Here is a 14,751-nt window from a genome sequence, read left to right as displayed (position 1 = left end):
CCCCCCTGGGAGCGACTCGTGCCCAAGGGGTCGCTCCCTTTTGTCAGTTTCAATAAAAAATAAAAAATCCCTGGTGTCTAGTGGGGTTTCAAAAGCCGGATTGCAAGCAATCCGGCTTTTGAAACCCTCGGAGGGACTTCAAAGGGAAGGAAATACTTTTCCTTCCCTTTGAAGCCCCTCCGGGCCTCCCAAGTGATTGAAAAAGAAATGCTTTTGCATTTCTTTTTCAATCGCGCTGGAAGCAGAGCTTCCAGCGCGACTAGGGAGGCCCCTGTGACAAATCAGCGCGCACTCGCGCGCTGATGTCACAGGGGGGGGTGGGGGGGGGTCGGGGGTGGAAGGGGAAGGTCTTCCCCTTCCATCCCGACTTTGGGGGAGAAGGGGGGTGCACGGGGGGCGCGCTAGCGCGCCCCCAAGTTCCCCTGTGCCATGGACGAGATGATCTCGTCCAAGGCACAGGGGAACTGTAGCCTTGGACGAGATCATCTCGTCCAAGGCACAGAACCGGTTAAAGGAACAGGATGGAGTGCGTAAATAAACTTGTTTCTGGATAGATCGGGATCCAGCTAATCTAGTGAAAAAATTAAAAACACCTAAGCAGACACCTGTAAGGAGTGACAAATTTAATGGTGGTGTCTGATTGGTGTGGTTAAAACAGGGGTTGGGACACCTCTGTGAGGATAAGGACTCACAGCGTCACCTAACTAATAGCCAACATGTTTCTGCCCTCAGAAGTGAGCCAATAGAGGTCTCGGGGCATTCGTCAGGGCCTATGATCCCTATGTCTCACGTTGGAGGAAATTTACTCTATGTAAAGGTCAAAGAGTGTGAAGTAAAATGTCTACCTTACCCAAGGAGTTACCTTGAGGCAGCCTATGGGGGATAAACAAACAATTAGAACAATAGTGGCACACGACACTGCAAAAACCAACCAACTACACACGTGTCAAGGGGATGCATTCATGCACATGACACATATGTTCATAATAGGCAATAATAGTACACAACGGGAGAGTATAAGGGAGCGGGAAAAGACACCCATCGTACTCGACTCCCCAAACACAATACTAAATCACAAAAGAGAGTACAGGGTTTTGGAATTATAAATGGGTTGATAGTGTGCTACTTGCGACACTAAACCACTCTTAGACCTCGACTAAAGGTAAATTGTGGATGGAACGTGGGGTGGTATGCGGTCTGTAGAGGGGGATTTCCTTTACGGACTAGGTGGTCTCACACACTATATAGTGTCATGCTTCATCATATGACCACCTAGCCCCACCCAGGTAGGACAATACCATCTGGGCGGACTCAACCTCACTGTTAAAGGAACAGGAGGGAGTGCGTAAATTAGTTTGATTTCTGGAAAGTAGGGATCCAGTTGTGCTATGGGAATAAAAACACCTACTCAGATACCAGGGTGAGTTTAATAGAAGGTTCTGTGTGGTGTGATTAAAAGACGTGGGAAACCAGTGTGAGAGCGATGACTCACAAGGTCACCTATCTAGAAAAAGTAGCCGACATGTTTCTGCCCTTGTGTTTGAGCTATGGAGGGTCTCTGGGAATTCATCAGGGCGTTGGATCCCTGTTGCAGATGCTTATTGCGCGCTGCAGGATTAATCGCAGTAGGAGAAAAGGGGAAGGGAAGGAAGGGCCTACCTTAACCAAGGGAATACCTGGGGAGGACCTATAGTAAATACAATAACATAAACAGAAGGTAATTCACAGCAAACCACAGCACACGTGACAAAATTTCATGCATAACACAAGAGTACTGGTTGCAGAAAGAACGGTCGCGGCAATGCTAGCTATGCGCGGCGAGTGGTAGGTCAGGGAAGACAATTCCTTACCCTAACAATAGAGGCTACTAGCCTCTGGTATCCTGGAGAGGGAGCGTCCCCTTATAATCAGACTCTAGGGTTAGAAGGGAGAGAGCAGAAGGGGAGAGTAAAGATGAAGTAGTATATATGAAGGAATTCCTTCTCACCGCCAATTTTGGTCTGTTTATGTTATTGTATTTACTATAGGTCCTCCCCACGTATTCCCTTGGTTAAGGTAGGCCCTTCCTTCCCTTCCCCTTTTTTCCTACTGCGATTAATCCTGCAGCGCGCAATAAGCATCTGCAACAGGGATCCAACGCCCTGATGAATGCCCAGAGACCCTCCATAGCTCAAACACAAGGGCAGAAACATGTCGGCTACTTTTTCTAGATAGGTGACCTTGTGAGTCATCGCTCTCACACTGGTTTCCCACGTCTTTTAATCACAGAACCTTCTATTAAACTCACCCTGGTATCTGAGTAGGTGTTTTTATTCCCATAGCACAGCTGGATCCCTACTTTCCAGAAATCAAACTAATTTACGCACTCCCTCCTGTTCCTTTAACAGTTAGGTTGAGTCCGCCCAGGTGGTATTGTCCTACCTGGGTGGGGCTAGGTGGTCATATGATGAAGCATGACACTATATAGTGTGTGAGACCACCTAGTCCGTAAAGGAAATCCCCCTCTACAGACCGCATACCACCCCACGTTCCATCCACAATTTACCTTTAGTCGAGGTCTAAGAGCATAATAGGCAATATTCATGCGTAGAGTGACCAAGTGGGTACATCTAACTATACATGTGGACAGTCCTACCACTGCAGGGAATTACAACTCTTACCCTTTCATAGAGGCTACTGGCCTCTGGTATCCAGGAGGGGGAGTGTCCCCTTATAGTCAAACACTAAGGAGAAACACAGAAAGAGATGGACACAAAGACAAAGTGAGGAAGGGAAGGGAACAGGTGTAACCAGTACAAATGCAGGGGAGAACAGGACTAGCGGCGGGGTTCCCACTAGGAACCCACTGTCATTACTAAATAAAAAGATACTGCATTATGAGTAAAGTAGTAACAAGGGATGGCTACAATTAGTAGTTGAAAAACAGATAGAAAGTAAAAAATAATAAAGGGAAGTGGGGATAGGAAGAAGAGAAGTCTTATCTGTGCTGCCTGTGATCCATTCAGTCACTCACTACATCAAAAGGGGCGCTCGCCGTGCGCCTATACCGTCCTCTCCTTGGACCGCTTGGAACAAGTGGCTGAAGGAAAACGGTCTTTTTAAGGCTGCTTGATGTTCCAGGTGCGCCCTATTAGCGAGAAATATGTTAACACCTGAATGGATTTACATATTTGGTTCACTCATACTCCCACCCAGCATATACACAAACATGCAGCACCTACAGCTATAGTAATGCCCATGGCCCTGTCTAGTGGCAACGACCCTAGCATACACCTCATCTACCACATGACACTAGGACCTCATGAACTGCAGACCTGTCCCTAATTATCTCAGCACTGCAGGTCCTCCCACTGCTTCCTGCAGTAGGTGCTCTGCCGGTTGTAGACCCCCAGGGTCCGCACCTCCCTGGCGATGGCCTGTACGAGTGCCCTCTTCTGATGGGCGCTGACCTGTAGTAGACACACAGAATAGAAAACAAAGTTCAGAAAATGGCCATGCGACACCACTGACTATACGTCCCCTATGAGGCGATCCTTTCACAACATCATTCCACAACCTCACTCACTGTACATGCGAAACATTCCAAGCCTGTGCATGTACATACCGACCACATATGCATACAGGCGTCCGCCACCATCACACACATCCATGCACGTCAACCGTCTACTCACCTGCACCTCTGGTCGCCCATATAACTTGGCATACAGGGGTAGACCCCATCCACCAGCTTCTCCAGCTTCTCCGTGGTGAAGGCCGGGCCCTTTCCCCTGTGACTCGTACCATTTGAGTATCCAGAGTCAGGACACAGCAGCACACTCAGTGGAGTACTTCCATGCATGGGATTCAGGAGTCAAGTGAACCTGGGGTGACGACATGGCGTACGCTCCCGGAAGCGATCATGATAGGCCCAGATTCCCCATTGACAACCATGTTAACCAATGAATTGGTGCACGGCAGTTAACACCGCCATACGCTATCACAACAACCGCCAGCGGAATGAGGCCACTTCCACTTGCTACATATCTGGATGGCAGGGGGCTACCATTTTGATAGTACCACTCAGATATTTCCTGGTCATGGGCCCCATGCAGGCCATATGGAACACAGCCCTTAGTTGCATGCCCACAAGACTCATTTCTGCCCACAACAGTCCAGACGTATCACTTCATAAATGTCCCTACAGTCGTACACAATATAATGCTTGTGTGTGACCTACATATTGTACAACATTTATTAATACACAACATGTTGTGTATATGTATGTGTGCCCCTCACATGTGATCTCCACCTATCCTAGGTATAGGCCCATGTGGCGACGGAGGGCCCCATCTGTGTAGAGACCTCTTGCTGATTTGGAGACCATGGTGGAACGTCACATCATTATCAACTACAGACTCACCTGTGCTACAATCCATGAGCTATGTGCATGACTGGGGACGGTACTGAGACTGGCTAATCGGAATCAGCATACCATCCCTACAGAAGTGCAAGTGCTCTCTGTACTTCATTTTCTGGCCACTGGCTCATTTCAGGTGACAGTGGGCATGGCTGCAGGGTTCTCACAGTCAATGTTTAGCATCATCCTGTCCAAATTCCTGGATGTATTTGTACTACACCTGCAGATATATGTGAAGTTTCCACAAAGGGCTGATATCCCTGCCATCAAGTCTGACTTTTATTCCTTTGGTAACATTCCCCATGTGATTGGTGCCATAGATGGCACCCACATAGCTCTCATCCCCCCGAGAGTAAATGAGCAGGTGTACAGAAACAGGAAAAACTTCCACTCAATGAACATACAATTGGTGTGTACTGCAGACAAGTACATTTTACATGTGAATGCCATTTTTCCAGGATCAGTCCATGATTCATTTGTCCTGAGGAACAGCAGTATACCACACATGATGGATCAACTACAAGGGGACAGAGGATGGCTCACAGGTGAGTGTGTATGACACTGGTTCTGTACATAGCTGACAGCCACGCTGTCTGCAAGTAATGGCAGTCTGTTATAGTCTTGTTTCAACGACTTTTGCAAGTGATTCTGGCTATTTCAACATGTATGGGCTCCTGACACCTGTGGGAAATCTCAGGACAGATGACAAGAGGAATTACAATGAGGCCCATGGACGTACCAGGAGGGTGATAGAGCGCACTATAGGTCTCCTGAAGACTAGATTCCATTGCCTCCATCTCTCTTGGGGATCCCTGTGCTATGACCCTGAGAAGATGTGTAGAATAGTGGTGGCCTGATGGAAGCTGCACAACATGGCTGTGAGGAAAGCTACCCCCTACTGGAGGAGGAGGGTGCTATATATCCAGACCTGCATCATCTGAGAGGGGATGAGAGTGATGGTGAGGATGAAGAGGGGGAAGATGTTCACTTTAGGAACCAGCTGATCCAACTTTACTTCCAGTAATTATGAGGTACTGTTCACTGATGATGTTGTCTGCAATGCTTATTATCTGTCTAACTTAGTCACTATTGGGATGCGGGGTCTGTAGTCATTGACAATGATACCTGAATATTGAGGTTGCATGTGCCATTGAGACAAACATAGTATACATTTCTTTTTACTCCACACAATGTTGTGCGTGGGAGGCCATTCCTTCAATAAAGGTTTGATTATGGTATTGACAGGATAATGTATTCACATTTCCAATTGATTCATAAATATGACAGGGGACATACAATTCGGTGTACATGTGTTTTATTTGGTGTCCTTAATGCATTGGTGGTCAGTACAGAGATAGGGAGTGGTCTAATGTTGGATGCCCATTATAGGTACATGGGCCGGGTGATTGGTGCCAGTGGATATAGTTCCATCTGTCCCTTGCAAGTTGTTGTGTGGCTATTGGCGGGTGAGGATGGTGGCACAGTGGCACACTTGGGGGTCAGTCTATGTCATAGTTACTTCTTGGTGGGGGCCTTGGTCTTGGCAGGTGTTCCTGTGCCATATCTGGGTCTGAGGGACTGTTTGAGAGTCTGGTGCTGGGCTGCACGGGTAGGGGTGCTGGTCTCCTGTGTGTCCTTTGTTAGTGCCACCAGTCCAGTTGCTGCTGCTGATGTTGAGGGCAGGTCTGTCTCCTGGGCAGTGGTAGGGCTTTCCAGGTTTGTGGGGGTCTCAGGCTGGTTTGGGTACTGGTGCTGCAGCACCCCTGGTGTAGTGGCCATGGTGGCATTGAGTTGTTTCCACTGCTCCATGGTCTCTTGATGTTGGGCTATCTGCAACCTTTGACTCTGTTCCAGGGTGGCCAGGATCTGGCCCATCCTGTCTTGTGTATGGTGGTATGCTCCCAGGACCTCAGAGATCACCTCCTGGGCTGCGGCATCCATCATTTGGCCTCCGCCCTAGGCCACTGATACCCTCCCACCGGGCCTAGCCCCCTGTGTCTGTGTCCCCTGCACAGGTCTGGCAGTACCACTTGTACTGGGGCCATCGTCATCCTGCCTGTTAGTAGGTGGAGACTCTGGCTTCTGTACTTGTGTACCACCAGTTTGTAGCCTGGATACACTGATGTGGGGTGGCTTGGGCAGAGCTGATGTTGGTGGCTGGGTGGTAGGGGTGTCAGTGGTGTCCTTGGTGGGGCTGCTGGAAGGTGACAGTCCAGGACTGCGTGACGGGCCAAGGTAATCCTCACTGTCCACACTTCCCTCTCCTGTATCCTGAGAGGGGCCTCTGTCTCCATGTGGGGCCCTGGCACTCCTTGGCCTTTCCATCAGGGTGGCATGGGTGGTGTTGCCTGTGGTCGGAAATGGACATGTATGTTACATTTTCTCATTCCGATGAGGATGCACCGCTCTGGCCTATGTTGTGCCGTTTCTTTTGTGGAGTTGCCATTGCATTTTGCATAGAAGGTGCATTGTGGGTGGTGTAGTGCCATTGTGATTCCTTTCAGGGGTAGGTGGTTGTGCATAGGGGGAGAGATGTGGGCCTGGGTAGGGTAGTGGTCCTGGTGGCAGTTGGAGGGGTGGGTTGGTGCATGCATTACAGGTGTGGTGGATATGGGGTAATTGTAAATGACTTACCTGAGTCCATTCCTCCATTGAATCCAGTGAGGCCCTCAGGCTGCAGGATGGCCAGCACCTTTTCCTCGCAGTTGGTGTAGTCAGGGGGTATAGGTGGGGGTCCTCCCCCAGTCTTCTTGACCACAATGTTTGCCTGGATGCCATGGACCTCACCTTCCTGTGCAGGTCGTTCCATCTCTTGCGGATGTCGTCCCTTGTGCGTGGATGGTTTCCCACTGCGTTGACCTTGTTGACAATTGTCTGCCATAACTCCATCTTCCTGGTGATGGGTGTGTGCTACACCTGTGCCCGACGATTTGTGGCTCGACCTTGAGTATTTCATCCACCATTGTCCTTACTTCCCTATCTGTGAAGCTTGGGTGATTAGGGGGTGCCAGGGTGTGTGTTGTTGGTGGTGTGTTGTGTGGATATTGGTGAGGTGCTGTTGTGTGGTTGGGTGTGTGAGTTGTGTGATATTGTGTTCTGTGTCTGCAAGTTGTGTTGTGAGTCTCAGTTGTCCCATTGAAGATGCAAAGGATTGTGGGGTGTGTCTTTGAGTGTTTTATAATGTTGTGGATGTGTGTCAGGTGTGTGGGTTTCAGACTTGCCAATGTCTGCATTTCTTGCTGTTGGGTCTCATTGCTGGCCGTGGCGGTCTGTACTGCCAATGGTCGTTCGACATCTACTGTCCGCCGCAGTGATTTGTGCATCATTATTTGGAGGGTGGGGAATTTGTCTGCTTGGCGGTGGTGGGTTGGGATGTGCAGCCTTTCCTCCTACAGGGCCCTGGCGATGGTTGGTGGAAGCTGAGTTTTTGGCCGTTTTTATTTTTTGCATCATTATATGGCGGGTTTCTATTCCCCACCAATGGCGGTCTTCTGTTCACTGTCGCCACTGCGGTGGACAGCGTTTACCGCCATGTTCATAATGACCCTCTACATCTCTTGCCCCCACCATGCACAGTTTTTTCATCAAAATGTTTACTACAGATATTACATTGATATTATCAATTATGTTATCAAAGATGTCATGAGTGTCTTAATCTGTAGGGTAATTAGCAGTACATGTTCAGTGCGCAAGTTATAGTTTACCATCGACTTGTGTGGCAGCATTGTTCCAGAGTCAAGCATGTAGGTGTAGCCCTGTATGACACTTCAACATTGTCTGCATGATGGGGTTACGGGGTGACACTGAGGCAGAATTTAGCATGAAATAGCACCTATTTCAAGATTTCACCTGAAAATAGGGCATGACATGAACATTTTGGTGCTAACTGTACCAAAATCTACACATTCTGGAGCTACCTGGCATTTTTTCCTTGTTAAATTTCAGCTTGTTTGAACTGCTGAATTTTATTTTGCACCAGGTGAGTGTAGGGATTGATGAAATTCACACCACTCATAATCACTGCTCAAATACAGGCGTGTGCTATGGTTGGGAGTTTCTAGCCCACTTCTAATGAGAGTCTGGACGTTCTGAAATGTTATTATATTGTCACTGATTTGTGTGCTTTTGGTTTGAAGTGCAAAAATCAGGTCATGCTAACAAACATGACCTTGATTAGACATCATAGAATTCATCTGTTTTTCGCTCTTCACTTAACAGACACTTTAATTATTAAATTGCTATGTTTGTAACCAATGCCAATAACATTAAATATATTTCCCAATTCCAATGCATGATTTATCATATAAAATATATAGTGCTTAATAAATGCTTTAATGCACATTAGGGTGGTCATTTCGAGTCTTATGGACTCCACGCGGGGAAGACCTCCATATTATGAGCATGGTGGTGTTCCCAACCGAACACAGCCAAAACACTGCCAGTACCGCCAGTGTGGACGGACCACCGTAGCCGATAGAGACCATTTTTCCACTGACCATATTAGGAGGTTGCACACCGCCAGGATTTCCAAGGCGGCTTCACAGCCATGAAAAGCCTAGCAGAAACTAACAACATAAAATGAGACACTCACCTTCAAGCCATGGAACCCAAACTTGAAGTCTTCCCACTGCTCCTTCTGGCCATACTACTCCAGAACTAGCGACAGCCAGTACACACCCAGTACACACCCATACACAACACACAACCCCGGTACAGCTATCCACGGCCACACACACATGCAAACACACACCCATACCAACAAACAAACACATCTACATACACACCCACAAATAAACACATACCACAACCAACATACATGTGCCATACATACACCACCAGCACTGTCCAACACATCTTCACACAACACCACCGAGTCTCACAACGACAACACCATTATAACCACACAAACGTATTGGCAGAGAGGCACACTGCACACCTCTACAGGAAAACACATACTGGCATCAACACACAACCAATACAAACAATAACACTGCCAAACAACATGTCAGATCACACTCCACATCCACCCAACACACAAAGTACATCACATATGCATCACAACACACACAACACTACCACACAATGTCACACAACACCAACAAAACACATCACAACAAGTCCATATCACACCTCACCCACACAACTCATGCTGATACACAAACACATCACATACACAGAAAACACACACCAAATCACACACACACAACACATGCATGTAGAAGGAAAAGGTCAAATTTGTAATCATTGACACCAGAGGTCAAGTGGTGCACATATAATAAATATATATATATAAAAGGACAGAAAAAAAACTATATACACAATGGGCCTACTGGTCAGGTCAATTGTTCACAGTGCCTCAGGCACACTGCACAATGCATCAGGGCCCAACTTGCCTCCTGACTGCAAAGTGGCCTCTACATGGCATGGACATCAATGGGGCAGGCAGGTACCTGAGGGGTGATGGGGAGGGCGAGGTGGGGGCTTGGGTTTGGTTGGGGGGTCTTTTGGTTTTGGTTTGGAGGGGGGTTACCCTTATACTTTGAGTTAGAGGGAGGGCCTTTGGTTTTGGGGTTGGAAGGGGTGACCCTCATTTTTGTGGAGGGTCAAAGCCTTTTCTGTGGGAGGGGAATGGACAGTTCCAGGGAGCTATGGGGGGACTAAGAGGTGGAAGGACTGGATTTGGGGAGGTTAGGTGGGCACTTGGGGGAAATAGGGACAGGGTCAGTGGGAGGGAATATGGCAAACTCATAGAGAAAATTTGTTTAGCATCACAAGGGCGGTCATGGGCAAAACGTTTGAGAGTGGAGGGAGTACTTGTATGTGTCTTGGGTGCTGGTGCGTGGGTGGATGCCATGTGTGTGCTGGTTATCTGCTGGGTGTGTGAGTGAGGGCATTTAGGTGTACTGGGAGGTGGGGAGATTCAGGGAAATACCAGGGAGGATGTGTGAGTGTCTGTTGGGGTGGCGTCTGCAGGTAAGGTGGATGTTCTGCATGTGGGGGTGTTGGTAGTCGTGGTGAGTGCGCATGTGGTGTAAGGGTGGATGTATGGGTGTCTGCTATTGTGGTGATGGTGGGCATGAGGGGACTGGTGGCTGGATCTGAGAGATTTGATGTGGTGATTGCAGGTTTGAGTTATGTAGTGTCTGTGAGAGAGGAGGTTGTGGGGTGGATGTTATTGTATCTGCATGTGTCTGTTGTCTGCGTGCATGGTGGTGGTGTGACGTGTGGTGCTTGTGTTTGTCTTTGTAAACCGTGTCTGTTGAGGTGGATGAATGGTGGTCTATCTGTGTGCTCTGGATGGGTGTGGGCAGAGGGGTGTGGGATTGAACACAGGTAGAGGGGGGGTGAAAGATGAAGGGACACTGGCTGCCATCAACGAGGAGGCCAGAGCACCAAAGGATCCCTGCAGGCCATTCAGGGCACTGTGAATGCCTTCCAGGTAGGCATTCATCTGTTGTATCTGTGATGCCAGTTCCTGGATGGACTTCACAATAGTTGACTGTCCCACAGAGATGGACCTCAGGAGGTCAATAGCCTCCTCAATGAGGGCAGCAGGACTGGCTGGGGCCGGGGCAGTGGTGCCTGCAGCGAAGAAGATGGCCAACCTCCTGGGTGAGCAGGCATGGGCAACTGGGTGAGGTGCTACTGGAGGGCGATGGTGGTAAAGGGGGTGGCAGACAATGATAGTGCTGGGCTTGTCCCAGATGGGTCCGCCACTGCCAGGGAGTGTCCATCAGAGGAGGAATCTGAGGAGAATGTTGTTGATCTGGTTTCCCACGTGGCACTCCCCTCACCTTCCATCCCTCTGGTCCCCTTGGATCCGCTGGTCTAAGACTCATGGGTCCCGTGGGTTGCAGCTTCCCTACTTGCCGGTGCCCCTTCTCCTTTGCCTGATGATGCTGATGCACACAAAGAGAGAGGAAGAGAGGGAGGAAGGGTTGGAGAGAAACAAAGGGTGCAATGGGTCAATACTACCCATCATTCACACAGAGTAACAACCTCAAAATCTGATGCTATGCCATAGCATTGCATGCCTTTACATTGACATGCGCATCTGGGTGAGATCATAGGGGAAACTGAAGCTATGTAGTGAAAACCTAATGATGTGGAAACATTGGCACTCTTTGACTTGATGAAGGGTCATACAATGCACAGTTGCACAGTACTTGCCACTCTAGAATGGTCAGTTCACATAGACATACCCTGTACTCCTTACTCATACGATGCCAGCATGGCAAGGTAGCGTGCCAACAAACACAATAACAATGTGGGCAGTAATATCTTGGCCCACTGCAGCCTTCCACACCCATGGTATGAGGCAGCTAACTTGGAACTCACCAATTTCCTGTCATAGTGGTAGACTATTACTGATGGCAGTGCCCTGACACCTCAGGTATACTGATGCTGATGGAAGGAGCTGGTCACTCAAAAGATGTGTGATGTGTCCAGACAAACTCAAACATGGGAGTAAGTCCCCTCATGAGTCACTGTCTGCATTGTATTGGCAGACATAATTGGGACAAATCCTGCCAGGGTGGCTATTTCCCATAACCAATGTGCAGGTACCAATGATCTACACTAAATTTTACCACTAGTAGGCTACCCAAACCACCACATGCATGCCATTAGCGAGTCATGAGTGTGTACTTACCCCCTTATGGCTGCTGTACTGCCCTCAAGCGTCCATCCACCTCAGGGTAGGCCACTGCCAAAATGTGGGGCATTGGGGGGGGGGGGTCAGGGTCTGTCGGGCACCCCTCCATCGTTGTGAGGACATCCCCAGCTGGGCCTCAGCTGTCTTACGGGCCCAGCATCTCAGGTCCTCCCATTGCTTTCTGCTGTGGGTGCTCTGCTGGGCATGGACACCAAGCACTTGCTTGGCGATGGCACGCTTATTCCCCTTCTTCTGATTGGTGCTGACCTGCATGAGTAACAGAGACAGAAGGAGAAAGTCATGTAGAGTGGCATCACAGCAACAGCAGTGGACTCCCCACCTCAGACACATCTCATGACCACACAAACGTGCATGTACGTCACTAATGCACCAACTCCTTTGCCATCTGCATGCATCCTCTCCGTGTCCATTGTCCCAACATGTTTCAGACCCACACACATCACTATCACACATGACAGGAACATTTTACTCACCTGCTGCTCTGGTGCCCCATACAACTGTCCATACAGGGCTATGACCCCGTTGACTAGCTTCTTCACCCACTCCTGGGTGATGGCAGGGGCCCTATCTCCTGCAGGACATGGCTTAATGGCTTCCAGAGACATAACACAGCAGTTCACGATTTGGAGATCTTGCTTGCACGAGTGTCAGGAGTCAAGTGTGCAACAAAAAATGGTGGTCATGTCCACCACCTAGATGACTGTTACCGCTGGCGATGATTATCATTGGCCCCAGTCTCCCATAGGCAACAAATTTAGCCAATGAGGAGCTGCTCTGCAGGTTGAAACCGCCAACCGCCATGACGACTAACGCTGGTGGAATTAGGTCACTTCCATCTGTCCTGTGCTTGCAGGACAGGAGGCTGCCATTTTACATGTATGTAGTGTGTTGTAGGTGAATGATAAGTGCATCATGTATGATTTTAGTGACATGTGCATAGATTACCCATGCTCACACATCAAAACATGGTTCACACATGTGATATGCATTGATAGTGTTGTTTGATGTACATATAACTATGACACGACATGTGCAGTCACTTGCTGGCTCATAGACGGGGTAACCATATCTATATATTCAAATTTCACATACACCTTATTACCTGTGGGAATAGGGAGTTGTTACATGGAAGTGTCAATTGTCTTGCGTGTGCAAAGCTGTCTGTCTGGGGCTGGAACTGTCATCAACTATTGCATACAGGGTCAGTCAACAAGGCCAAATGGAATCCGTTTACTTCAGCGTTCTGTCCACACTACTCTTGTGTGCTACATGCATTGTGTTCGGTGACTTGTGAACTGTCGACATCAACTTGTGGCTTTTCCTTTCTCCTATACCTAGATTCCATGCAATGGTGAGAATGAGACATGCACCTGTGCACTGGACCCTAGCCAATCTTGCTACCCTGGAAGATAGACACATCATACAGACCTATAGTCTGAACCGCCAGACCATCGTGGAACTGTGTATACAGTTGGAGCCAGATCTATTGGCTGCCATGCATAATCCCTACACCATACCTCCAACGGTACAGGTGTTGTGTGTGCTACACTTCCTTGCCTCAGGCTCGTTGCAGATAACAGTGGGCTCTGCAGCAGGGATGTCACAGCCCATGTTCAGTCATATGTTGAAGGATGTGTGCTTTACTCAAACATTTGGACTGCTACATCATGTTCGCCCAACGTGCAGATTTGTCAACTGTTAACGCGGACTTCTCTGATATGGTACATATTCTTCATGTGATAGGGGCCATAGATGGCACCCACATTGCTTTGGTTCATCCCAGGGCCAATGAATAAGTGTATAGGAACAGGAAAAACTTGTACTCCATAAATGTCCAGGTGGTGCGTCTCGCTGCCCAGTGTATCTCCCAAGTGATGGGCAAGTTTCCTGGTTCTGTGCATGACGTCTACATTCTGAGGAACAGCGATGTCCAGACATGATGGCAGAACTACAGAGTGTGAGAGCCTGGCTCATTGGTATGTACCCAATTGTATGTGTGCATTTGTTGTCTCAACTCTCTTCACATTCTGCCTTCTGTCTCCACCGGTATTGTGATGTGTCCAGTCATTGTGCACACAGGTGACTCCGGCTATCCAAACTTGCCGTGGCTGCTGACACCAGTGAGATACCCGACTACAGATGGGAAACACCATTTCAAAGAGGCCTACGGGAGGACCAGGCATGCCATCGAGAGGACCTTTGGGCTACTGAAGGCCTGATTCTGGTGTCTACATGTCTTAGGAGGTGTCCTGTACTAAAAGTCTGCCAGATCGTTGTTGCCTGCTGCATCCTCCACAATCTAGCCCTGAGACATCACATCCCATTGCTGGATGTTGAGGAGGTGGTAGCTGGACCAGTAGCTGATGATGGTGCCATAGACAGTGATGAGTAGGAAGATGATGAGGATGCAGCAGAAAGTACAACAGAGTTGATCCAACAATACTTCCAATGGCATATAGGTATGTGTTAATTTTGTTGTATGTGATCTGTACTGTTGTCTGCCTTGTGACATTGCTCCTCCTGATGTGTGCCATCAGTGGAGGTGTCACGTGTGTTAGACTTTTCATCCCTGGCGTGGTCTCCCTTAACTTTTTGCCTCTGTTCCCCAGGTTGTTGATGTGTGCAGGACTCTGATTTCCTGTTTTTTGTTACCCTGGCACTTTACCACTGTGAACCAATG

This window comes from Pleurodeles waltl, chromosome 6 (genome assembly GCF_031143425.1).
Source record: "Pleurodeles waltl isolate 20211129_DDA chromosome 6, aPleWal1.hap1.20221129, whole genome shotgun sequence".
Classification (NCBI taxonomy): Eukaryota; Metazoa; Chordata; class Amphibia; order Caudata; family Salamandridae; genus Pleurodeles; species Pleurodeles waltl.
The sequence above is the reverse complement of the archived record's forward strand: the minus strand, read 5'-3'. Positions refer to the sequence as shown.